This window comes from Bos indicus, chromosome 17, assembly GCF_029378745.1.
Source record: "Bos indicus isolate NIAB-ARS_2022 breed Sahiwal x Tharparkar chromosome 17, NIAB-ARS_B.indTharparkar_mat_pri_1.0, whole genome shotgun sequence".
Classification (NCBI taxonomy): Eukaryota; Metazoa; Chordata; class Mammalia; order Artiodactyla; family Bovidae; genus Bos; species Bos indicus.
This window is the reverse complement of record NC_091776.1, coordinates 9,115,836-9,142,621: the sequence shown is the minus strand read 5'-3', so window position 1 is coordinate 9,142,621 and position 26,786 is coordinate 9,115,836.

The following is a 26,786-nucleotide window of genomic DNA, read 5'->3' as shown; positions in this document are numbered from 1 at the left end:
TCATTCCAGCTTGTGCTTCTTCCAGCCCAGTGTTTCTCATGATGTGCTTTGCATATAAGTTAAATAAGGAGGGTGACAATATACAGCCTTGACGTACTCCTTTTCCTATTTGGAACGAGTCTGTTGTTCCATGTCCAGTTCTAACTGTTGCTTCCTGACCTGCATATAGATTTCTCAAGAGGCAGGTCAGGTGGTCTGGTATGCCCATCTCTTTCAGAATTTTCCACAGTTTATTGTGATCCACACAGGCAAAGGCTTTGGCATAGTCAATAAAGCAAAAATAGATGTTTTTCTGAAACTCTCTTGCTTTTTCGATGATCCAGCGGATGTTGGCAATTTGATCTCTGGCTCCTCTGCCTTTTCTGAAACCAGCTTGAACATCTGGAATTTCACAGTTCACATATTGCTGAAGTGCTAACTTTATATTAACTAGGATATTAGAGGGGCTTCCCTGGTAGCTCAGCTGGTAAGAATCTACCTGAAATGCAGGAGACCCTGGTTTGATTCCTGGGTTGTGAAGATACCCTGGAGAAGGAAATGGCTACCCACTCCAGTATTCTTGGGCTTCCCTGGTAGCTCAGATGGTAAAGAATCTGCCTGCAATGCAGGAGACCTGGGTTCGATCCCTGGGTTGGGAAGATCCCCTGGAGGAGAGCGTGGCAACCCACTGCAGTATTCCTGCCTGGAGAATCCACATGGACAGAGGGGCCTGGTGGGCTACAGTCCGGGAGACTGCAGAGAGTCAGACATGACTGAGAGACTGAACTGGACTCTTTGGGCTTAGTGCAAGTGCAGGAATCTTTAGTTGTGGCCCGTGGGATCTAGTTCCCTGGCCAAGGACCAAACCCTTGGATTGGAAGCATGGAGTCTTAACCACTGGGCCACTAGCAAAGTCCCATTATAAACTTTTTTAAAAGAAAAAAATAAGAGGTATAATTATTAAAAGAGAACATTACTAAAAGAACTCTCAAAGGATGATAGTAAGATAAATTTTCTGTATTTTCTAGAATAAAATCCTGTGAGTGATTACAATATTGGGGAAAAAGTCTGATTTAGTTAAAAGTTCATAGTCCTATTCAAAAAGTGTTGATTTAGAACCTACAGTATTCCAGGAACTCTGGCAGTTGCTTTATTTTTCACCTAGTTTAATCCCCACAGTGATACCATAAAAAATACTATTTTCTTTTCAGATGATGAAAGCAAGCCTCAGTAAGCTAGAGCTTCCTTGCCCAAGAATTTAAGGCTCCTGGCTCCACATTTCAAGGAAAAAAGCATCATCTGAATCCTGTTTTCCCCTAGTAATTAAATTATTCAGTTCTCACAGTCACTAATAGTATGCTAACCAAGTGTTGTCTATGGGAACATTTACATTAAAAAGACAAATGATTTGGAAGTAATGTATCAAAACAGCCAGCTCATGCATTGCAATTATGTAATTTGTATATAAATGGATTTGCTTAGGTAAGCATTCTCCTTATGGGTTTGCCCTGCCATAGTAATTTGCTTAGCTAGCCCTTTTTTCAGGAGATAGCTCAAAGGTAAACATCAACCCATGTCTCAGCAATTATCTAATTAATGAAGTCCCTATCAATTTAGATTTATCTTCTTGCCATTATATGAATATACTATAATTATTATAGTTTGATGTAGTTATACTAGAAGAGATCAGTTTGTCTTGGGTTTTGAAGGTTGTGTAACACTACATCTGTGTCTTGGAAAGTGGTAAACATTATGGAAAACACATTTGCTCATTTTTCGTGGTTCAAAATAAGGTAGCACTTTTGGTGTTAAACTGTTTACATCAAAAAGTTAATAAAGCTTTACAATTTTTAATACCCTTTAACACTCAGAGAAAAGAATTAAGCAATCAATGCTGAAGTTCCTGTTTTAATATCCGAAAGAAGGGACCTCAGATTGGTTGAAAAGCAAGCCACACTTTTTGCCTCGCTTTAAACCTGTTTGATTGATTAATGAAATCTTTTCAAAGAGAGGAAGGTCTTGCTGTGTGGTTCCTCTGGACCATGCCTGGAGGAAGTAAAGCTTAGAGGGAGCGGTTTCTTTGGAAGAAAGATGAGACTTTTATTAGCACTGTGTCTACAGTTCAACATCTTCTTGCTTGCAGGAACCCACGTGCTGGGAAGGCCTGGATGGGGACATGCAGTGTCATAGGTTCAGTGTCCAGTGAGAGGGGAATGGTCCTTTCCCCTTCATCCTCATGCAGAGAGGCATGGACCAAAACCATGATGCATAGATCAGGCTGCAATTTAAAAAGCTAAACAGATACCTAATTCAGCATGAGTTAATGGAACCAAATTCATGTTCATTGACACAGTGTAATTGTAGCTAATTTCCATGCCAGTGAGAACACTGATCTCAAGCAGATTCTAGCCACTGAAGATCAGGTCTGCTCTTATTCTGGATGGAAATGAAACATATCCATTTAAAAACCCAGCTAAGGGGCTTACCTTCCATGTTCTCAAATCTCTCTCTGATACTTCACGGAGTGTCTTCTTCATAAAAGTTTGATGTTCTACACATACATTTCTCTGTCCCCAAAGACTGCAGGAAAGAAAAAAGAACCAAGACATAGGTTACTTTCATTGAAACCTTGACGGGAAAGATGAGAAGGTATATTACTCTTTCAGGTTATTTCAAAGGAATAAAAAGAAAGGAAGAAAACAAAAACACATACCTTTAGGTCAAGTCATTCTCTGTTCTCCTGTATAAATCTCTGATTATGACCTTGCTGATCTATCCTATTTCCCAGGAAACACCTGCCTCTCCAGTTGGCCCTTTGTTGCTTAATGACAGTGCGTCAAGGGGAAATCGCATTTCCTCAGTGTTAGATGTTTCTTTGTTAAGAGCTGTATCACATTCAGGCATTTTTCTTTCCTTTCTTTGATGGATGAAAAATGCAGGATGATGAGAAAGCCCTGATTGACATCACCAGATTACCTTTGAATTATAATGCATTCCATTCAGATCACTAAGGCTTGAATATGCCTTAGGCTCAGAGACCTAATTGGAGTTTTCTTTTGCAGTTCCATTTTCCTCCGAAGGGTTACAGAATTACAGCTAATAGGTGGAGAAAGGGTATTCCAGAACATTATATTTAATTTGGTGGGATTGTCCATTTTGTAATATCCGTGTCTCAGTCCCTTTATGCACTTCCTGTGTTGATGCTTCAATTGCCTTCCTTTTTTAAGGTGCATAATTCCATTATCAAATATGCTTTCTTTCCCCTGTAATGTCTTTTCCATTGGAGTTGTAGGAAATTGTTCTCATTTTGGTTTTTAAAATAAATAATCAGTGACTTTTTGGTAATAATACTTATGATTACCTTTTGAAATGTAGTAAAATTTTGAAAGTGGTTCCCCACCAAAATTCTTAAGACCATGGGAATAAAGGTTTATAACCAGTAGGTTCCTTTTCATGCCTTTATTTCCCCAACTTTCAGTTAACATTTGAAGTTTCCTTGCTTATATTTGGTAATCAGGTTGCTCATAGCTTGACCCTTCCTGTTCTCCCTCTACTCTAGGTTCTGTGGTTATCATGTTTCCACACCCAGAAATCAGAAATTGTTCTGATGTGAAGCAGTAACTTGCAGAAATTCCAAGGGGATGAAAAGCCCGAGTGAGAATTAGTGTATCTAGGTCAATACAATGTAACAAATAGTTTTTTAAAATGAGGCAAAAATATTTTCCACAAAAACAAATTGAGGCAAAATGTCAGAGGGGTCAAAATAGAACATTCATGACTTGGCCTGGAAAACACAAAAAAGACCTAAGGAGTGAATCTTGGACCTAAACTCCTTTGACCAAGATTCAAGCAGTCAGGAGACCTAAACTGCTTGAACCCTGGTTAATTGATTAATTCTTAACCCTGCTGAGTACTGGTGAAAGCTGTAAAAATGACGGACCTGAGCCCTGAACTCATGGAACTTACAGTCTGTTGGGGGAACATAGTATTATTCAAGTAATTACAGTTACTTACATTCAAGTGCGAACAGGGCCACAATGGAAATGAGTGGCTTTTACATTTTTCAATCATTGAAAAAGTTATGAAGAATGTTCTGTGACATGTAAAAATTATATAAAATTCCAAGTTTCATTTAAAAATTTTATTTAAGTATAGTTACTTTACAGTGTCGTGTTAGTTTCTACTGTGCAACAAAGTAAATCAGCTATACATATACATATATCCCCTCTTTTTTGGATTTCCTTCCCATTTAGGTCACCGCAGAGCACTGAGTTGAGTTCCCTGTGCTATACAGTAGCTTCTCATTAATTTTCTATTGTATACATTTATCAATAGTGTGCATGTCAATCCCAATATCCCAATTCATCTCACCCTCCCCTTACCCCCCTAGTATCCATACATTTGTTCTCTTTATCTTTGTCTCTATTTCAGTGTCCGTAATTATAGTTTTATTGGCACACAGTCACACTCACTTGCTTGTGTATTGTCTAGGGCTACTTTTTCACTACAATCACAGAGTTGAATAGTTGTGACCGAGCCCATACTGAATACAAAGCCTAAGATATTTACTATCTGACCTTTTACAGAAAAACTTTATAGACTCTGGTTCTGAGGGAATGAGTTTTAAAGTTTATTTTGTTCCCTTGGTAAAGGAAAGCATTGGTTGTAGCACTTCTAAAAAGAGTACTTAGAAGTTGTAGACCTTCTTTCTGTAGAAATTGCAATTATTACTGGGACTGAATAAATGGAAATACAAGAAAATCAAGGGAGTTTTACAGAGAAAGCTGTTTTTTTCAGAAGAGAAGCCAAGACTGTGTGTTTGTATTATTTTAATGAATTTTCTGTTTTTCTCCTAAACTATTCCTTTCTAGCTCATAATATATTTATATATATTTGATTGAGAATAATTTTGTCTTTTTTTCTCACTTACCAGGTTCAAATTACAGGAAATGAAATTGGTTGGCAGCTGGTGTATATTACAGTTTCACTGAATCATTATTTTATTTAAATAAGAACATGTTTATGCTGTGTGTTGATTTTAATTTAATGAAGGGAAACTATGAGAAAACTGGAGAAAATGATGGAAAAGTGAAGAGTAAGATGATGAAGACATGGGTTTTGGAGTCGTGGGATTAAGGAACTACAAGCACGTTGTCTAACCTCTTTTAACTTTAGTTCCATTACTCTAAAACCAGTATATCAGTACCTCTTTTATATTGTTATGAGGATTAGGTCAGATTATACATCCAAAATGTTTGACATAGTGCCTAATCAGATCAGATCAGATCAGTCGCTCGGTCGTGTCTGACTCTTTGTGACCCCATGAATCGCAGCACGCCAGGCCTCCCTGTCCATCACCAACTCTTAAATGTGTAATTTTTTATTACTACTATTATTATTTTTAAGCTTCTTGAAGTAAGGAACGCGCTATATTTGTCTTTAAGTTACTATGGGCTGTCATATAGTAGGGGCTCACATTTGTTTGGTAAATATGTAAGATGTAGATATCCTCACATTTCAAAACTTCTGTAAAACAATTTTTTTTTAAAATACTAGTATTTGAATTCTAAGTAACAGGAGTAATATTACTTTAGTTCATGGCAATATTTGTGGAGAAATAATATATTAGAGGGGTCATATGTTAAAATAATACATTAGAGAGGTTAGAGAAAATGTAAAAAGTGAGTTAAAATCCACATTACAGTCAAATAAATACAGAATTAATGCTTAGACAAGTCAAATCAGTGATGCAGAGAAAAGTTGTGAGAGGCCCCCCGGTGCATGTTTTTATGCAAAGAAATGAGAATGGTGAGATCAAGATAATAAACATAAAAGCACATCTGCAAATGGATAATCCCTGAAGTAGAGAACAAAACAAATGGGAATGAAACACTAATCAAAGATGTACTGCAAGAAAATTTTTCTGAACTGAAGAAATTCTGTTTAGCTTGCTTTTTTCTGTTTCTTGATTCTTTCTGTAGCAATCATATCTTTGCATACCTTTGTACAATTAAACAAAATTCCTGGGGCTTCATGTGGATTATTAGTAATGCAGGAAGAGGAGAGCATTTATAATTTTGGAATAGTCAAGATGCTTTTAAATCTTATTTGTGTAAAAGCCAAGCAAAGTTTAAACACAGATGTCTAAAACCTCATCTAGGTTGATTTACAAATTTGAAACTAAAGTACTAGATAATGCATTGATTTATTAAACATTGTGATGAAAGTTTGTGTCCCATAAAGGAACCTAAAATATTAGCCATGGAGGTGATCAGTTATTTAGGCTTAGTGAAGTGAAAGAAGCTTAGTCGTGTCTGACTCTTTGCAACCCCATGGACTGTCCATGGAATTCTCCAGGCCAGAATACTGGAGTGGGTAGCCTCTCCCTTCTCCAGGGGATCTTCCCAACCCAGGGATCGAACCCAGGTCTCCCGCATTGCAGGCAGATTCTTTACCAACTGAGCTATGAGGGAAGCCCTATTTAGACTTAATAACATATATAAGTTCAATAATGTATATATTTATTAGCACTCTTTCTGGCTTGGGAAAGAGTAGACTATAAATGTAAATAACATCAAATTCTTGCTATCAAAGAAACTGGTAACCTGGTTGAAGGGGAAAACTATGCAGAAAAAATAAAGAAATGGACAAAGAAAAGATCATTAAAAGTATAAAGCATGGTTTGACTAAGGAATCAAGAAGCTTCAAATTTTCATATTAGACCATTGGTTATATAAAAGGGGCAATTTCAAGGTATGCGTCAGAATTATGATTGATTTGAAATCAGGTTCTGGATGTTGGAAATCACTTTCCTAGAGCTGTTTTAAGCATCATCACAGTGGCACAAGTTGTTTTTGGATCTTTCTACCTCTCTCGAAATGGAGCCATTTGATCTGCCTCTCCTCTCACATTCTACCTCTCTGGGCCTGCTCTTCCTCCTCTTCCTTCTTATCATAATAAGAGCTGTCATTTGTTAGACATTTTAAAAGTGACGGTTAATATTCGCACATGATGTAGTCTGTGCCAGATACTGTCTCAGTGTATTACTTAGTAATCAACATGCATTATTCAGCAAACTTCCTAACGCATTTATGAGGTAGATACTATCTTTATTCCCCTTTTACAGTTAGGGGGCCTGAAGCAAAGGGAATTTGAGTAGTTTGTCCAAGGTTACAACTTTTAAATGTCAGGGCTGGGATTTGAATCTGTGATCTATCCTCAACTCTGGGTGCTCTTAATTGCTATGCTACACTGACTGTGACAAAACCCTACAGCTGGTGTTATAATTATTTTCAAAAGATCTGCAAGAACCTTCCAGGACATTATTATCTTCATTTTCATATGATAAAACTGAAGATTAATTAACTCGTCCAAAGTCACAGTTAGGGCTCAAACCCAGGTTTGAATGAAAACAGATACCTGTTTCCATTACACAGCACTATCTCTATGGGCTTTCCAGGTGGCACTGGCAGTAAAGAACCTCACCTGCCATTGCAGGAGACTCAGGAGTCTTGGGTTCAATCCCTGGGTCAGGAAGATCCTCTGAAGGAGGGCATGGCAACCCACTCCAGTCTTCTTGCCTAGAGAATCCCTTGGACAGAGGAGCCTGATGGGCTACAGTCCTTAGGGTTGCAAAGAGTCAGACATGACTGAAGACACTTAGCACGCACATACTGTCTCTTATGGAATTTTAGATAAGATATCCTCTAAGAAAAATTTTCAGTCTGAACCAAAAAAAATTCATATACTATGAATATGTAATACATTTTAGATAGATGATTTTACTTTTAGAAGGCCTGTTTTTAAACAGATTTCAAAAGTAGATTTTTAGGGGGATAGGAATACATCTAAATGCTTAGTCACAAAGCCTTTTATTTATAAATACAGGATTGGAAAAGTTACATATTGCTTAGTTTTCTCTCAGAAATATTGAGGACAATAAAAAAGTCATCTCAATAAAAGCATGCTAAACTTATAATCTATAGCAATTTTAGAGCAAATTAACTGTTAGATTTCTTATGATTATACTTTGTTATCAGGTATTAGAATGACATACACAAATATAGGAAATTAGCATTTACATCACTATATCAAGTCTAACAAATTCATTTATTGCTAAATGTGTTTTCCAGGAAGAATACAGAGTTGGATCAAAAAGATAATTGGACCAGTGTTCTTGAATGTGGTTTAGATGGTATGTAGAAGAAGCCTTCATGTAGACTTGAAGCTAATGACCTAGTAAGGTATGTGCTTTGAGTTTTCCCAGAGACATGAAGTATTTTTAAGCTGTCTCTATTCTCATTTGGATGCTTCTTATATCACAGACTACCAGTTTGTATGAGAGCTGCAGCAGCTGCTGCTAAGTCACTTAGGCATGTCCGACTCTGTGCAACCCCATAGACGGAAGCCCACCAGGCTCCTCTGTCCCTGGGGTTCTGCAGGCAAGAACACTGGAGTGGGTTGCCATTTCCTTCTCCAATGCCTGGAAGTGAAAAGTGAAAGGGAAGTCGCTCAGTTGTGTCAGACTCTTCGCGACCCCATGGACTGCAGCCTACCAGGCTCCTCCGTCCATGGGATTTTCCAGGCAAGAGGACTGGAGTGGGGTGTCATTGCCTTCTCTGGTATGAGAACTAGCTGACACTACAATATCTGTGGCAAGCTGGGTGAAGCCAACTGGTCTACCATATATAATCATCTTCTAGCTTCACATTTCTTGTCATCATTTTTATGACTGATCTATCTTATAAAGATTATCTTCCCATTCGGTTTATTCATCTTGGCTATTCGTGTGATTCTGAATAAATTTTTCAGTTTCAGCCCTTTGTATGCATAAACTTAAGAAAGCAACAGACTGCCTTCACTTATTTTGTATCTTTGAATAGTAATTTGAATTAACACACTATTTTGGTGAATTGTCAGGTAAAAATTTTAACAAAAAGATATTTTTAAGAAAGCATACAAGTTTGAGTCAACTGAAGTTCTCTTTGGGTAAAAGCTGACTCAAAATGTTTAAAGTTCCTATCTTGAAAGAAGCATATAAAGGCAGGAAATTTAAGGCCACCTAGTGATTTTTAATATCACAGGGAAAAGTTTTATTTACTTTTGGTATCTTTTTCCCTTTAGAAAAGTAGATTTAAAATGCTAATAAAGACCACTCCAACTTCCTTTGAAAATGAAAAAGGAGCTCAGTTGAGTTCAGTTAAGTCGCTCAGTCATGTCCGAGTCTTTGCGACCCCATGAATCGCAGCACGCCAAGCCTCCCTGTCCATCACCAACTCCCAGAGTTCACTCAGACTCACGTCCATCGAGTCAGTGATGCCATCCAGCCACCTCATCCTCTGTCGTCCCCTTCTCCTCCTGTCCCCAATCTCTCCCAGCATCAGAGTCTTTTCCAACGAGTCACCTCTTCGTGTGAGGTGGCCAAAGTACTGGAGTTTCAGCTTTAGCATCATTCCTTCCAAAGAAATCCCAGGGCTGATCTCCTACAGAATGGACTGGTTGGATCTCCTTGCAGTCCAAGGGACTCTCAAGAGTCTTCTCCAACACCACAGTTCAAAAGCATCAATTTTTTGGTGCTCAGCTTTCTTCACAGTCCAACTCTCACATCCATACATGACCACTGGAAAAACCATAGCCCTGACTAGATGGACCTTTGTTGGCAAAATAATGTCTCTGCTTTTGAATATGCTATCTAGGTTGGTCATAACTTTCCTTCCCAGGAGTAAGCATCTTTTAATTTCATGGCTGCAGTCACCATCTGCAGTGATTTTGGAGCCCCAAAAAAATTAAGTCTGTCACTGTTTCCACTGTTTCTCAGTCTATTTCCCATGAAGTGATGGGACCAGATGCCATGATCTTTGTCTTCTGAATGTTGAGCTTTAAGCCAACTTTTTCACTCTCTACTTTCACTTTCATCAAGAGACTTTTTAGTTCCTCTTCACTTTCTGCCATAAGGGTGGTGTCATCGGCATATCTGAGGTGATTGATATTTCTCCTGGCAATCTTCATTCCAGCTTGTGCTTCCTCCAGCCCAGTGTTTCTCATGATGTACTCTGAATGTAAGTTAAAGAAGCAGGGTGATGATATACAGCCTTGACGTACTCCTTTTCCTATTTGGAACGAGTCTGTTGTTCCATGTCCAGTTCTAACTGTTGCTTCCTGACCTGCATATAGGTTTCTCAATAGGCAGGTCAGGTGGTCTGGTACGCCCATCTCTCTCAGAACTTTCCACAGTTTGTTGTGATCTACACAGTCAAAGGCTTTGGCATAGTCAATAACGCAGAAGTAGATGTTTTTCTGAAACTCTCTTGCTTTTTCCATGATCCAGCAGATGTTGGCAATTTGATCTCTGGTTCCTCTGCCTTTTCTAAAACCAGTTTGAACATCTGGAAGTTCACGGTTCACGTATTGCTGAAGCAGGCAGGAATCCCTTAGAAGAAATGGAGTAGCCATCATGGTCAACAAAAGAGTCCGAAATGCAGTACTTGGATGCAATCTCAAAATGACAGAATGATCTCTGTTTGTTTCCAAGGCAAACCATTCAATAACACAGTAATCCACCTCTAGCCCCAACCAGTAATGCTGAGGAAGCTGAAGTTGAATGGTTCTATGAAGACCTACAAGACCTTTTAGAACTAACACCCAAAAAAGATGTCCTTTTCATTATAGGGGACTGGAATGCAAAAGTAGGAAGTCAAGAAACACCTGGAGTAACAGGCAAATTTGGCCTTGGAATATGGAATGAAGCAGGGTAAAGATTAATAGAGTTTTGCCAAGAAAATGCATTGGTCATAGAAAACACCCTCTTCCAACAACACAGGAGAGGACACTACACATGGACATCACCAGATGGTCAACACTGAAATCAGATTGATTATATTCTTTGCAGCCAAAGATGGAGAAGCTCTATACAGTCAACAAAAACAAGACCAGGAGCTGACTGTGGCTCAGATCATGAACTCCTTATTGCCAAATTCAGACTGAAATTGAAGAAAGTAGGGAAAACCACTGGACCATTCAGGTATGACCTAAATCAAATTCCTTATGATTATACAGCGGAAGTGAGAAATAGATTTAAGGGCCTAGATCTGATAGATAGAGTGCCTGATGAACTATGGACGGAGGTTCGTGACATTGTACAGGAGACAGGGATCAAGACCATCCCCATGGAAAAGAAAAAGGAGCTAGGGGTGCAGTATTCACTTAATGATGGGTGTATGAAATGGCAGCATCCTAGGGAGGGAGTGCCATGGTGTACATATTTTTAAATGAGGATATTAAAGGTTTTTTCTTGACATACTCAAGACAACATATATAGAGAAGAGTTATAACAGTTGCAATTGGGTAAAAAGATAGAACTGGTCTGTTGGAGTATTGTTTTCACATATTTTGATATTTTTCCCTGAGAGGGCTCAAATAAATGATCAATTAAATATATGTCAAATCTCGCTTTTGAAAAAGCTGTGCATATTTTTATTTATCAGATGGTAATTTTCAAAGGTTTTTTTTTTTTTTTAATGTGCTTGAAAGTGAAAGTGAAAGTGAAGTTGCTCAGTCGTGTCGGACTCTTTGTGACCCCATGGACTGTAGCCTACCAGGTTCCACCATCCATGGGATTTTCCAGGCAAGAGTACTGGAGTGGGTTGCCATTTCCTTCTCCAGGAGATCTTCCTGACCCAGGGACTGAACCCGGGTCTCCCACATGGTAGGCATTGTAGGCAGACGCTTTACCGTCTGAGCCACCAGGGAATTCTTATGTGCTTACTCTTCTCTGAAAACTCTGCTTTATCTTCTTTCTTCCTTTCCTAGTATCCCAACTCTGCCATTGGCCTTATTTTCTCAGTCTTCAGTCATCTCAGTTGTTTGTGGTGCACAGAACACCGTGTTGCCCCCCGACCCCTCCATCCAACACAACACACAAGTGTCCAGACTGGACCTTTAGTTACTCAAGAGTTCCTTCCCTAGAGCTCTACAGAGTTGCTCACAGCCGTTCGGGTAAAGTCTCTTGAGATCTATGTTATCTGAGCTGACCATCTCTTGTAATGTTTAAGAGTTTAAAACAAGTCAAGAGAAAAATTGAATTAAGATTCCTCTCTATACTAAGAAGTAAAAAGTAAAATGCCTTCCATATTCTTAAATTCTGTCTGAAAGCTTTTCTTTGAGAACTTGCTCTTAATTTCACTATACCTAAAAATTCCCTTAAGACCAACTCGTAGTTGTTAAGTTTAAATTTAAAAAAGATGATGACATAGTCCCCTTTAAAAAAAAATAAGGATATATTAAAAACAAAGTATTTAGGGGACTTCCTAGTGGTCCAGTGATTAAGACCCCTCACTTCCAATGCAGGGGGTGCAGGCTTGATCCCTGATCGGGGAACGAAGATCCCACACGCTGCGTGCTGGGGCCAAAAAATTTTTTTAAGTAAAATTTAAAAACATAACAAAACAAAACAGATCTCTGCACAAAATTGTAGTCTCACTTTGTCCTGTAATATGTGCCACATCCATTCTTGAGATGGTTTATTCAGTTTTAGAATAAAACTAAAACTGATACATGAGATGCTAACATTGATGGATGAGGTTAAAATTTCTGTGAGCCTTGGATGAGGGGCTCACAGAAGCCTACTTACGCTGGAGGAAACAGGAAATGAGGAAGAACTCCACCAGCAGGACCAGGCCCTGCTTATTCTTATGCACATTCACAATTTGTGATTGGTGCAGTGGCCAGATCCAGAGAGAGCTGTCGCCTGTTGTCCCATCCCTTCCTTTTACAGCAGATCATTTTAAAGGCTTAAACTTGCATTGTGGTAAAGTTCATTAATTGTTAATTCTAGCTGAATAGTTTTCTGCTTGACCCAGGGGTAAGCACATTAGAAGGGAAATGTGGCAGGGTATTAAAAGAAGAGCATCACCATTCTTTTAATTTACGTGGGTGTAATAATTATACACCTTGAGGGGAGAATTGGGCAGAATATTAATATATCCCTTTGTGAGTTCAATTTCCTTACTTCTGTACGAGGTATACTCTTTCACCTTTGCAAAATTCAGTGTGACATCACCTTTCATCCTTAGCTTTCCTTTGGGATGTAATCATTAGCAGTTGAGAAAACTTTCACACAGTTTGCAAGTGGAAGAAAATCATTTAAGTAAGTTTAAGTACTCATTTTCACTAAATATTAAGAAAAAATGTCATCTCAGTACAAAGGGCTGTGTTTTAAATATTATCAATGAATGTTCATCTGTTGGCTAGAGAGATTCTTCCTGGCACGAGTCCATGCTTGTCTTCATGAGTGAAAAGAGAACATTTTGTATTTTACCTGCCAGGTGAGAATCTGAGTCATACCTTCCAAACTGCTGTTTTTGGAGGCAGGGAGCCAAAGAGAAATTTAAACTGTAGCAGTCTTCCTTCTCAATATAATGCATAAAATATTGACAGAGCATGTAAAATGGATGGTTTTTAATTTCCAGATCTGGTTATAATGTTCTAATGAACAATCTAGGAGAACACAAGTTAATTTAGAACGTAACTCTTAGAGGAGTGTGCTATGCCCCAGGGCTTTGGCTTAGGAGAGACCTTTGGTAATATTTAGCATTTCTCCATTAAGACTTTTAAGTAGCACAATCTAGGTAGCTTTAGGTTAGGATGTTTCATTTCCTTAGAATAGTTTTTCTCTTATTAGCATTCCCAGTTTTTTGAATATTTATAGAATATGATTGGATTAATAAAAGGTTTTCTAGGAGACAGCTCAACTCATTAATAGGATTTTTAGTATCAGAATTAGCATTTATAATATTATATTTTGAAACAATTGATGAATGAGTTAAATAGAGTGTGCATTTTTAAACTAATGTTTTGATTATAGTTCTGAAATTGAAAACTTCACATTTTTTGAAATAATAATGGGTTTGGTGATTCTGTTGTTTGAATTATTTCCTACTCTTACCCATGCTATGATCAAATTTTAACAGTTAAAAATATTCATATTGTTGTTCACCATTGGCGGTCTTAGATTCAGTAAACTGTTTAAACATTCACCTTTCTTGTGTTCCAATGTGGGGGTTTTCTAATACCACCAAGCAATTCACTGAATTCTGACACTGTCTACGCAGAGATGGGGTCAGAGTCCACAGGTAAGGACTCAGTCCTACAGCACTGACCCCCTGCCCCATTCCCCTGCCCCAATTTCAGCCACTGTTTTAAGTCCAGGTTGTCACCTCTGCTTCTGACTGACCAGTTACAGACTGGAGTTTCCAAGGACTCTGGCTCCTTGGGTTGGTTAATTTGCTAGAGTGGCTCACAGAATTTAGAGCAGTGGTCCTCAACCATTTTGACATCAGGGTCCAGTTTTGTTGGAAGACAGTTTTTCCCTGGACTGGTGAGAGGGATGATTTCAGGATGATTCAGTCTCATTCCATTTATTGTGCACTTTCTTTCTATTATTATTACATTGTGATATGTAATGAAATAATGATACAATTCACCCTAATGCAGAATTGGATCATCAGGCATTAGCTTTTCATAAGGAACATGCAACCTAGATCCTTCACTTGTGTAGTTATAGCAGGGTTCCCGCTGCTATGAGAATCTAATGCTTCAGCTGATCTGATAGGAGGCGGAGCTTAGGTGGTGGTGCGTGATGGGGAGTGATGGGGAGTGGCTGTAAATACAGATTCACTAGCTTGCCACTAGCTTCACTAGCTCGCCACTCACCTCTTGGTGTGTGGCCTGGTTCATAAAATGCCAGGGACCGCTATGAGAGTTAGGGACCCCTGACTAGAGACACATTTTACAACTAGATTACTGATAAAACTCAGGAACAGCTGGAAGGAAGATATGCCTTAGGCAAGGTCAGAGGAAAGGTCACAGAGCTTCCCTGCCCCAAGCCCCTCCACATGTCACCGACCTGGAAGATCTTTGAACCCCCATCCTTTTGGGTTTTGATGGAGTCTTCATAAACATGGTTGATTAAATCGTTGGCCATTGGTGACTGAACTCCATCTCTAGCCCCTTCTCTTCTACCCAGAGTTGGGGGTGGGGTCATGGGAGTGGTTCTGACCCTCTAATAGCAGGGTTGGCTCCCTTGACAACCAGCCCCTATCCTTAGGAGGTCTCCAAAAGCTGCCTCATTAACATAACAGAGACACCTTTTTCCTCATTTCAAGATCAGGATGAAGACCTAATACACAGTATTTTTTTAATGGTCTGAAAATGGCTTTATGGTATTTTACATATTAAAAATAAACTCCTGATTTTTGTCCTTAAAAAATAATATTCTGGTTAATCCCTTTTGAATTCATAGCATGGATCCTAACAGCACAAAATTATTTTAGAAATTTGATATTAAATGACTTCCTTTGGTTTTTTGTTTATTTTTTCTTTAATTTTTATTTTATATTGCATTATAGTTGATTAAAAATATTTGAGTTTCAGGTTTACAGCAAAGAGATTCAGTTATACATATACATGTATCTGTTCTTTTTGAAATTCTTTTTCTATTTAGGTTATTACAGAGTATTGAGTGGAGTTCCCTATGGATACATATTAATATAAATCACAGTGTCCCAGGTACTCTGGCCCACAATTGTTTAATCCTTTTTAGAAATCTTATTTCAACTCAAACATTACAGTCCAGTAATGATAGAAGTAATGTTTTCCATTGCCTATATCAATGATAGACAGTTTTTATTAAGTTCTGTATTTCTTGCCTTACTTAAATAAGCTTCTCATTGCCAATAGCTGCAGACCAGATATTAGCTTGTCCTTCAAAGACTTCTATTACATGACCTCACACTGCCCTTATGAACTTAACTCTCCTAATTATTCTATGGGAAACGTACTTCCCACCAAGCAAGCTAATCACTTCCCCTACAATACCCTCTGTACATCTGTACTGGAGAGCCTTTTTTACATTTTCTCTAGCCTCATCATCTTTTCTTTCCCTTTGCTGCTGCTGCTGCTAAGTCGCTTCAGTTGTGTCCGACTCTGTGCGACCCCATAGACGGCAGCCCACCAGGCTCCCCCGTCCCTGGGATTCTCCAGGCAAGAACACTGGAGTGGGTACATATTACCCACTCCAGTAATAAGTTCATTACCTTATTGTTGTTCAGTCATTAAGTTGTGTCCCACTCTTTGTGACCCCATGAACTGCAGCATGCCTGGCTTCCCTGTCCTTCACCATATCCCTGAGTTTGCCCAAGTTCATGTCCAATGAGACGGTGATACTGTCCAACTATCGCATCCTTTGTCACCATCTTATCATTTTGCCTTCTGTTTTTCCCAGCATAAGAGTCTTTTCCAGTGAGTCAGTTGTTCAAATCAGGTGGCTAAAGTTTTGGAGCTTTAGCTTTAGCATCCATCCTTCCAATGAATATTCAGGGTTGATTTCCTTTAGGATTGACTGGTTTGATCTCCTTGATGTCCAAGGGACTGAAAAGAGTCTTCTTCAGCTCCTCAGTTTGAAAGCATGGATTGTTCAGTGCTCAGCCTTCTTTATGGTCAACTCTCCTGTCCATACATGACTACTGGAAAGACCATAGCTTTGACTATTTGGACTTTTGTCAGCAAAGTGATGTTTCTACTTTTTAATAGGCTGTCTAGGTTTTGTTACTGCTCTTCTTCCAAGAAGCAAGTGTCTCCTAATTTCATGGCTGCAGTCTTCATCCACAGTGATTTTGGAGCCCAAGAAGAGAAAATCTATCACTGCTTCCGCTTTTTCCACTTGTATTTGCTGTGAAATGATGGGACTGGCTGCCATGATCTTAGTTTTTTGAATGTTGAGTCTTAACACATTTTCATTTTCCATTTGCACCCTCATCAAGAGGCTCCTTAGGTTCCTCTTTGCTTTCTGCCCTTGGAATGCTATCATCTGCATATCTGAGGTTGTTGCTATTTCTCCCAGCAGCCTTAATTCCAGCTTGTAACTCATCCATGCTGGCATTTTTCATGACGTTCTCTACATATAAGTTAAATAAACAGGGTGACAATATACAGCCTTGACGTATTCCTTTCCCAATTTTAAGCCAGTCAGTTGTTCCATGTAAGGTTCTAACTGTTGCTTCTTGCCCTGCATACAGGTTTCACCGGAGACAGGTAATATGGTTGGGTATTCTCATCTCTTTAAGAGTTTTCTAGTTTGTTGTGATCCACACAGTTAAAGGCTTTAGCATAGTCAATAAAGTAGAAGTAGGTGTTTTTCTGGAATTCCCTTGCTTTCTCTATAATCCAGTGAATGTTGGCAATTTGATCTCTGGTTCCTCTGCCTTTTCTAAAACCAGCTTGTACATCTGGAAGTTCTCGATTTGAGTACTGCTGAAGCCTAGCTTGAAGGATTTTGAGTATTGACCTTACTAGTATGTGAAATGAGCACAATTATCCAGTTGTTTGAACATTCTTTAGCCCTGCCCTTCTTTGGGATTGGAATGAAAACTGACCTTTTCCAGACCTGTGGCCACTGCTGGATTTTCCAAATTTGTTGGCATATTGAGTGCAGCACTTTCACAGCATCATCTTTTAGGATTTGAAATAGCTCAACTGGAATTCCATCACCTCCACTAGCTTTGTTCATAGTGATGCTTCTTAAGGCCCACTTGACTTCCCATTCCAGGATGTCTGGCTCTAGGTGAGTGACCTCACCATCATGGTTATTCAGGTCATTAAGACATTTTTAATATAGTTCTTCTATGTATTCTTGCCACCTCTTAATTTCTTCTGCCTCTGTTAGATCCTTACCATTTCTGTCCTTTCTCATGCCCATCCTTGCATAAAATGTTCCTTTGATATCCCCAATTTTATGGAACAGATCTCTAGTCTTTCCCATTTTGTTATTTTCATCTATTTCTTTGCATTTTTCATTGAAGAAGGCCTTCTTACCCTAATTTAAGAATCTCCACATAAATTCTCATAGCTCTTACACTCTCCTAAATTTGGATTTCAGTAGCATTCACTGTTTATTAGATACTGGTGGCTCAGAGGTTAAAGCGTCTGCCTCCAATGCGGGAGACCTGGGTTCAGTCCCTGGGTTGGGAAGATCCCCTGGAGAAGGAAATGGTAACCCACTCCAGTATTCTTGCCTGGAGAATCCCATGGACGGAGAAGCCTGGTAGGCTACAGTCCACGGGTTTGCAAAGAGTCAGACATGACTAAGCGACTTCACTATTCACCAGACAAATGCATGAAAACTTTAAATGTGTTTATTTTATTTTATTGGAATGTAATAAGCTTAAGGGCAAAAATGGTCTTATCTGTCTTATTCATATACTGCATGTAATACCTACTCCATAGATGGTACTCAATGTTTATTGAAAAATAGTGAAGGAAGAATGGAAAGAAAGTAGGGAGGAAATGAAAGAAGAAGGAAGGGAGAGAGAAAGAGGTTGATTTATCTCCTGTACCAACAGAAATGTAAGTTTTTGAAAGATAATAGATATGTCTTTGGGTGAAAAAGAAACCATAAATTGGAGAATTGGAAATGCTTACATACATTCATTCAATGAGTATCTGTTAAGTGACTTCTTTTATGTGTCCATGAGGGACTTTTGCTCTCTTTGATCACAGAAAGCATATGACAGCTCTTAGCCTCATCATCCTCAGCATTTGGAAAAATAGCAGTCTTCTCTCATCAAGCTTTTTGGGAATATCTGCTTTCTATGTTTTCCATCTCTATATATGCATAAAAACAAATATTTTCTTTCATCTAATAAATAGATAATGATTATGGATGGGTCATTGTTAAAATAAGAACACAGATAAATAAAGCTTCAGAATAACTTTAATCTTTCTGATGATAAATACCTACTCTTTTAGTTCCAGAAAACAGCAATCTAAACCTCTTCCAAAGTATATTTATAAAGAATGTGTACTCTTATTTTTTGGCTGTGTTTTGTGGCATGTGGGATCTTAGTTCCCAGACCAGGGACCAAACCCATGCCCCCTGCAATAGAAACGTGGAGTCTTAACCACGGAACCCCAGGGAAATCCCAAGGATGTATATGTACTGTTATGTTAATGGGCTGGTTGTCTGTGTGCCTTCATTCCACATGTATTTTCTTCCTCCATGGCCAGTGCACAAGGAAACGGCATGTATTCAGTTTTTGGTTTAATGTCATCTATTGCCAAAGTAGTGATGGATGTCCTAGTCAACTCTGCCTGTAAAAAAAGAGAATGGGTAGGTTGCTCTGGAATCTTTTCTACCAACACTGTATACCATATCCTATCAGTTAATATATACTTCATAGATTGTAATTAAACCCTTAGGCATTATGGTGACCAGCTTAGCAGCTGTGTGGTGGGTCCTTCCATCTTTCTGCACTGCTGGCCTGGCCAGGTGGACCAGCTCCTCTCCCTGCTGCTGAAGCCCCAGGCATCACATTCTACACATCAGTGGCAGAGAATTAAGAACAGTTTCTTCCTTAACATTAAAAAATATTAAAAATAAAGTCCTTCCCCCAAAGTGCTTTAATATTCTTCATGTTTTCTATTAATTTTATTCCCTCTACAAATAGAATCTAGGACTTTTGTGGACAGAGACATTCTGTTTTGTTCACTATGATTACCTTTTGTGTCTGCCATGTAGGTGCTCAGTAAATGTTCATGGAATGAATGGCTGAATATATGTATGCATGTCTTACTGGCTAAACTAGATTGCATGCTATTCCCAAATCCAGTCATAGACAAGGACGATGAGACCCTGTGATTGACTGTGATCCTTCAGAGTTTATCTGAGTTAAATGGGGAAGGGTAAACTCCAGGACAAATGGGGACCCTGGCAGCATGAAAAGGAGGCAAGTGGGTTGATAATTCACATGGTCTTCCCTAAATGTCAGAGCTGGAGATTGGGTGGGGCAGGGGGAGGGCAGGGGGAAGAAGTCAAAGTCAGCATTTGCAGTAGATTTTCAGTAAAGTAGGGTTACTAGAGAAAGAAGCAAAATATGAGCTAAAAAGTAATGAAAACATAGACAATAAATGAAACAACATTGGATGCAGTAAGGTGATTGAGTCATGCAACTTGAGATTGCCCAACTGCTTTTATATCGTTATGTATTCTGTCTCCTTAAGGCCCAGTGTAGTGTTATATGCATGCTGCTGCTGCTAAGTCGCTTCAGTCGTGTCTGACTCTGTGCGACCCCACAGACTGCAGCCCACCAGGCTCCGCCGTCCCTGGGATTCTCCAGGCAACAACACTGGAGTGGGTTGCCATTTCCTTCTCCAATGCATGAAAGTGGAAAGTGAAGTCGCTCAGTCGTGTCTGACTCTTACTGACCCCATGGACTGCAGCCCACCAGGCTCCTCCGTCCATGGGATTTTCCGGGCAACAGTACTGGAGTGGGGTGCCATTGCCTTCTCCCGTTACATGCGTACATATATTTAATTATACTTTATGGTAGAACTTTGTTTTGCTTGTCCCGTTTTTCAGATATCAGGATTGCTAAATCATGTCATTTGGAATAGTATCCAAAGTTGTTGAAGACATAAAGTATCTCAGATATTTTAGTTTTATTTCTCTACATTAAATTTTATCTTTCTGGATTTAGGCCTGAATATCCTGTAGAAAACTTTAAATTTGGATTCTGCTACCTACTGGATATGCTGCAGTTTGCTCATAGAGATTCTTTTTGGAAATATTTGGACAGCTAACCAACAATCTTAGGTTGGATGGTGAGTCCTTCCCCAAACTCCATGTCACTGACCTTGTATTCTGTCTTGTATACCTCCCTCATGAGAATACTAAATACTTTTAAATTGCTAAGTAATTTTCTAGAAAATGGTAGTCAGAGACTTTGGCAACATCCAGATTCATCAATCCACCAAAAAGGAGGAGGAGGAGGAGAAAGAGGAAGTGGAGAAAGAGGAGAAGGAGTAGAAAGTTTCTCATCTTGAAATCTGTAGTTGTCTCTAGAGACCATTTTTTTTTCAAATAATAAATGCTTTCAATAATCAGTCCTAGAATCTTTTTCATGTTTGATAAATACACCTAGATACGAATTTTCAAAATTTACTTTCTCCTCTTTGAATTTCAAATCTGTATTTGTCTGTTTCCTATTACCATGCATTCGTTTCATTCTCCATGATTTCTCAAAGGTTTCAAATTTCAATTCTTTGAGAACTTGTTGGTACTCTTTTAGAATATTTGGAAAGATGTCAAACACATTTCAAGGGACTAATTTTTCTTCCTTACTTTGGGCTTTAGGGCCTTTGCACCAATATTCTGCTTCCAACAATTTGAGAATTATGTTCCCTGGCAACTAAGCTAGAACCCAATGTGGACCAAGCAGTCCCACCCTCAATACCATGCATTACTAGGGCTCTGTCACTTCCGCCTGAAGATTTCTTCCTTGAACAGAATAAAATAGATGATATCCTGTGTGATGAGACATACGGGCTTCAGAGTGTGCCTGCCTTGGTCTGAGTCCTGGGTCTGCCACTTACTGGCCCTGTGATCTCTCTGAGTCTGTGTAATGGAGTAATGGGCTTCCCTGGTGGCTCAGGTGGTAAAGAATCTGCCTGCAATGTGGGAGACCTGGGTTCAATCCCTGGGTCAGAAAGATAGGGAATGGCTACCCACTCCAATATTCTTGCCTGAAGGATTTCCACGGACAGAGGATCAATCCTGGTGAGCTACCATCTATGAAGTCACAAAGAGTCAGACATGACTGAGCAACTAAATTTGGGGGGAGGTTTCCAACATATTTTAGGGATGCAGTGGTGCCGGGAAATTAAATATTCTGCCAAGGATCAAGGACTTACTTGCATGTGACATTTCATATTCGTTATATTTTGTGTGTGGAACTTGCTATTAGATTCTACCACAGTCCTTTTAACACTCATGACAAAGGATGAATATAGCAATTTAGAGGGTGTGTAACCCCTAAAGAGCCAGTAAACTTATCTGAGCTTTGACCTTTGATTCCCGTAAGCACTTGGAAATTGTCAGTGTTTTTTTTTTTTTCTGTGAATTTTACCTCAGACGCCCTTTGGTGTGTCTAATATTTCAGGCACTACCCTTTGAGGCATGCATTTTTCTCCTCCCATTCATCCCCTCCCTTTATAAACATGGAGTGTGGATCCTAGCTGTGTCTAAATGGGCTCGCTTCTTGTTGAGAGGTGTTAGATCCACTGATCTCCTGGATCTTGAAATCATCTGTGGCCCACTGTGTTCAAGTCCATGCTGCATGTTGTTTTATTTCCCTGTAGGATTTGCCCAGCTGTGAACTCTGCCTCCTAACCTTGGAGATAGACAGTGAAATCTTTGTATCGTATTAGATGATGTGTTTATCAGTCTTTTTAGGGTAAGTGGTAAAAATAAACATGTCAGAATAATTTATGTACAAGGAGGTTTATTGCAGGTTTATTTGTGATGGTGAGAAATTGAAAACACACTATCAACCAGAGAATGGTTGACTCAATTATGGTACATTCATAAGATGGAATATGAGGTAGACATTAAAATAGATGAGGTATTAATATATTTGTATATATTTGTGTAAAAATGTTCTATTGAGTTGGCCAAAAAGAATATCATATGGAAAAATCTAGATAAGCTTTTTGGTTCAATCCAATATAATGTTAAGAGAAAATCAAAGGATATTTTATATAATATGACTTGTTCTTTTGTATACAAACATATGTGCGTGTGTGCAAAATCAAAAAGGTCTACAAATTGTTTATTCTGGAGCAGTGGAGGCTGGGGGCATGTGAAGAATAAAACTATCACTTTTTAAAATAGACTTCTTTGATGTTTGAGTGATCACAATAAGCATGAAATTTTATAATTCAAATATATAAAACTTATCAAGTAAAAACTGAGTTTTTACTTTATCTGCATTAATTATGTCATTTATTGATTTTTTTAAAAAAGTAAAAAAAAATGAGAAATATTTCACATCTAGCCCTCCTCCCATCCATAATCCTGGATCAGATGATAAAAATTAATGCAATGACCCTGGAATCATCGACTCAATTTGATACAAATTTATACTTTAATTTGCAAGATTAAAATAGTAACTAAATAATTTAATAACTGATGTTATCAATTTGTGTGAAATAAAGCTTTTTAAAAGAAAAATAAGGGGAAAATCTTTTCTTATACTATAGTTAATGTTTAAAGGGATATTTGTTTGAAGGGAAATATCTGAGAACCCAGTTGTATAACAAAAGACTCCATGGGCAAGGTATAAATTAAATATTGGAAAAGGGTATGGAAAAACCTGGTGCCTGGTATATCATTGCTGGGCTTACAAATGTTTTTTTTTGTTATTATTTTAATAAAGGTAATCCTGGGTTGCCTAAGGACAGAGACGGAATATTTTAACTCTGTGTGTGTGTGTGTGTGTTAGGGGAAAGAAAGGAGGAGAGGGAGCGAAGGAAGCAGAGAGAGGAGAGAGAGTGAGAATCAACTAGAGAGAGAGACTGAAAAGGAATTGTCCTTACCTCTCTGAGTTCAGTTCTCCTTGCTTGTGGTCCTGTAGCCCTGTATTCTGGTACAAAGTTAGAAAAGGTAAGCTCTTACAAAACCTAGAATATGGAAAACGGTAAAATTTATCAAAAAGTAAAAACATGAGGCTTCCAATTTCTCATCTAGCATGTAAGAAGCTTGGAAGTTGTTACTCTGCCCTCACAATAAGCAAACGGCTGAACAACCTGAAAAATTGACAACTTTCCTTAGATCCATAAGAGAAATGAGGTCACAGGAGAGACTGACAGGTGAACACACAGAATTACAGCTTACGAAAGCAGAAACCCATGAACTGAAGTCCCCTTGGACACCAGTGACTGGTTAGGAAAATCACACTGTAATTGGTGTCTCAGTGTGGACAATCTGAGAGTCAAATGCTCCAGGGAACCCAGCCATGGAGGTAGGAAGGCACTCATGCTCTTGAGAGTTCTGCTTCCTGGAGGTCTCCCAGGTTCTCAGAGTAAATATTTTTAAGAGAAATCCCCTTGTGATTCTGGCAGAGAGGAGAGAAGAGGAACCATTTTGAAATATGCCAGAAAATTCTTGTCCTCTTTAATAAGGGCTACCATTTGGAGAAACTAATTAACAAGAGATTAACCTACTGGGATTTAATCAGCACCTAACTGATGTGGGGGGATGAAAATATCAACTCCAGCACCCTCTAGTCTTCCATGAGCAAGAAGGGAAATATCCAGTGTCGCCCAATTCTGGCCATGCTTTCTCCTCTAAAGGGGATCGGATGGGCACAACTGAAAAGTGCTTGTCAACTTCAGAGTCTAGAGGCACAGGCTTACTGAGACTGGAGCCTAATCATAGGAGTACAGAACACTTCCCCTTACCCTGAAACTGCAGTCAGTCGATTCAGTCACTCAGGCATGTCTGACTGCAGCCATGTAATTAAAAGACGCCTGTTCCTTGGAGGAAAATCTATGACCCACCTAGATAGCATAATAAAAGGCAGAGACATTAGTTTGCCAACAAAGGCCTGTCTAGTCAAAGCTGTGGTTTTTCCTGTAGTCATGTATGAATGTGAGACATGGACTGTAAAAGAAGCTGAGCCCTGAAGAATTGATGCTTTTGACCTGTGGTGTTGGAGAAGACTCTTGAGAGTCCTTTGGACTGCAAGGATATCCAAGCAGTCAATCCTAAAGGCACTCAGTCCTGAAAATTCATTAGAAGAATTGATGCTGAAGCTGAAACTGCAATACTTTGGCCACTTGATGGAAAGAACTGACTCATTTGAAAAGACCCTGGTGCTGGGAAAGATTGAAGGTGGGCAGAGAAGGGGACGACAGAGGATGAGATGGTTGGATTGGCATCACCAACTCAATGGACATGCATTTGAGTAAGCTCCAGGAGTTGGTGATGGACAGGGAAGCCTGGCGTTTTGCAGTCCATGGGATCACAAAGAGTTGGACATGACTGAGCAACTGAACAGAACTGAACTGATCTGAAGGGGATTGATTCCATCTGAAGGTGGTGGTTTAGTCACTAAGTCATATCCGACTCTTGTGACCTCATGAGCTGTAGTCCCCAGGATCCTCTCTCTCTGTTACTTTCCAGGCAAGAATACTGGGGTGCTGTTGCCATTTCCTTCTCCAGGGGGTATTTCTGACCCAGGAATTGAACCCAGGTCTTCTGCATTGCAGTCAGATTCTTTACTGACTGAGCTATGAGGGAATCCCTTTGAGTCTAGGACCCTCCACAAATACCAAAATTCTCAGATACTCAGGTCCCTTATGAAAAATGATATAGTATTTGCGTATAACATATACACACCTGCAGTCCTCCCATATACTTTAAATAATCTCTAGATTACTTATAAAATTAAATACAATGTAATGTATAGATAATTGCCCATGCACAGCAAATTCAAGTTTTGCTTTTTAGAACTTCCTGGAATTATAAAAAACACAATTCAACCCAAGTAGATTGCATTTTGGATGCAAAACCTGTGGATGCAGAGGGCTGGTTTTATGAAAGACCTTTTTGTAGCAGTTGTTTTTACCCAACACATCATGCCTGATTTCAGGGAAAAATTACAAGATATACTAAAAGGCAAAATGACACAGTTGAAAGAGAAAGAGCAAACGTTGAAATCAGACACATTATGACAGCTGGAATTATCAGGAAATGAATTTAAAATATTTATGATAAGTATCCTAAAGATCCTAATGAATAAATTAAACTGCCTTCAGGAACAGATGGGCAGTGTAAGCAGAAAGTTGGAAATGCTAAGAAAAAAAAACAAAAATGAAAATGCTAGAGATCAAAACCACTATTACAAAAATGAAGAACGCCTTTGATAGGCTTGTTAGTAGACTTGACACAGCTGAACAAACACTCTCTTATCATGAGACTATCTCAGTGAAAGCCTTCAAAATATATAAGCCATAGAAAAGAGAATAACCACTGAAAAAAACACCCAGAATATCCAAAGACTGCAAGACATTTACAAAAAGTGTGATATATTTGTAAGGGGATTACCATAAGGAGAAGAAAGAGAGAAAAAACATAAGTTATTTGAAGCAATAATGAATGATGATTTCCCCCAAATTAGAGTCAGACATCAACCCACAGACTCAGGAAGTCAGATAATCACAAGCAAGACAAATGCAAAGAAAACTATAATTAGGCACATATTTCAAACTATGGAAAGGCAGAGTTAAAGGAAAAAAATACTGAAAGTATCCAGAGTGAGGGAAACACCTAACTTATAGAGGAACAAAGATAAGAATTACATCTTTGACTCTTCTTAAAAACCTCATGAGCAAGAAAGTGGAATCAAATATCTGATGCTGAGAGAGAAAACAAAACAAGCAAACATAAGCAACCTAGGTTTCTATACCCCATGAAAATCTTTTAGAAAAGGAGAAATACTTTGCCAGACAAACCAAAACTGAAATAATTTGTTGCCTGTAGGCCCAATTTGTGAGAAACATTAAAAGAGGTTCTTTAGAGAGAAGAAAAATGATATGGGTCAGAAACTCAGATTTACATAAAGAAAAAAAAGTCAGGAATTTGTATCCATCTCGTATTTCATGTTGGAAACCATGGGTCAGAAACCTTTTTCTGTAAAGGGCCAAAGAGTAAATATGTTAGGTTTTGTGGACCAAATGATCTCCATTTCAACTTTTCAATTCTGCCATTATAGCATGAAAGTAGCCATGAACAATACACAAATGAATGAGCATGGCTGTGTTCCAGTGAAATGTATTTAGAAAAACAGACTGTGACCATATTTAGCATGTGGACCACAGTCTATTAACCCTTGCTGTAGACACATCATTCTCTATATTCTCTGTTAATAATTCTATTAAGCCATTTTCTTTCCACATCTGTAAGTTTCATGTTTCTC